The following is a 1,330-nucleotide window of genomic DNA, read 5'->3' as shown; positions in this document are numbered from 1 at the left end:
CATTGAGGCCGAGCTGTCACGGCCTACACACTGACACAGCATTGAGGCTGAGCTGTCACGGTATACACACTGATACAGCATAGAGGCTGAGCTGCCATGGAGTACACACTGACACAGCATAGAGGCTGAGCTACCACGGCCTACACACTGACACAGCATAGAGGCTGAGTGTTCAGGTATTTTGACAGCCAGTGGGGCCGACTAGCAGCTGTCACAGCCTACACACTGACACAGCATAGAGGCTGAGCTGCCACGGCCTACACACTGACACAGCATAGAGGCTGAGCAGTCACGGCCTACACGCTGAATGAAAGCTCGTGCAGAGAGAAGGCCGCAGGCTGCGCTTCCTCCTGGCTGTTATGCTGATCCTCTGACTTCCTGAGACAAGAATGCAGCAAATTAACTCAGGACTCCTCAGGAAGACAGCCAGGCATGTGGCATTTTCAGGAGAGAACTTGGTGACAACATCCTTGCACAGGGAAGGACATTTCTGGAATGAGGATTTTGTCATACAGAATGATCTCCGTCATCCCAATAACGATGGAAGTGTATGTGTGGGGATCTGGTAAAAGCACTGTGTGAATGGAAGGACGTGCTCCAAGGTCTTCACACCGCCTGCTGCGGACACACAAGGGTTAAGCTGCACGAAGACTAATAGGCACTGCAGCTGCTATTCCCGCAGCGTGATGTAGGTATGATGTCATCCTGACTACACAGAATGCGCGCCAATAATATCCCCCGTTTCTGCAAAATAGACTCTCCCTCCTCAAAACACGCCGCGGCTACAACAGCTGTACCTGGGACTGTACCAATATTAATTTAAGAGAGGGGAGCCCGCTTCTTCCTCACAGCACTACTCCCCCTTAAGCGGAAGAGGAACTTATTCCCGCCCTTCTCTAGCAGCACGTCACCATGGGGGTGACGTCACTGGCTACGCTGACGTCAGGCAGAGGCCTACCGGACGTCGCGGTGGGTGTCCCCTCTACGCTGATGAGGGCTCCTTGTTTTGCCTGGAGTCGGCCTTGCTGGCTGTGGCAAGCTGCTCGGTTGTGTGTGAGCGTTTTCCTGTGACGGGATCCGGGCAGGAGGCGGCTCCCCGGGGGACCCGAGACGTACACCCCGGTGATTGGCTGGTGCGGCTCCCTGAGCTGTGAGTTCACAGGACGCAGGTAATTAGCGCAAAGAGCCTTGGCGGAGGAGGAGCGCCGAGCGGGGACAACACCTGGCTGCCTGCAGGACCCGCTCTCCGCTCCTCCGCCCGGCTCTCTGTACTACGTGTGGTCTAGGCGCTCCGAGGGATGGAGCTACAGCCGGGGGGGGGGGGGTCACA

General features: G+C 56.5%; 1 protein-coding gene across 1 annotated transcript in view; it reads left to right on the top strand.

Moving 5' to 3' along the window:
* Window positions 1-843: 843 nt before the first annotated feature.
* The window catches only part of ATF1 (activating transcription factor 1), a 35,771-nt gene continuing 35,284 nt past the window's right edge, over window positions 844-1,330 (top strand). The window contains exon 1 of the mRNA XM_018564535.1: window positions 844-1,169. The gene's annotated coding sequence lies outside the window, so the exon portion shown is untranslated. The remainder of the gene's footprint in view (window positions 1,170-1,330) is intronic.

The sequence above is a fragment of the Nanorana parkeri genome, unplaced genomic scaffold (genome assembly GCF_000935625.1).
Source record: "Nanorana parkeri isolate BGI_ZX_2015 unplaced genomic scaffold, ASM93562v1 scaffold758, whole genome shotgun sequence".
NCBI lineage: Eukaryota > Metazoa > Chordata > Amphibia > Anura > Dicroglossidae > Nanorana > Nanorana parkeri.
The sequence above is the reverse complement of the archived record's forward strand: the minus strand, read 5'-3'. Positions and strand labels throughout refer to the sequence as shown.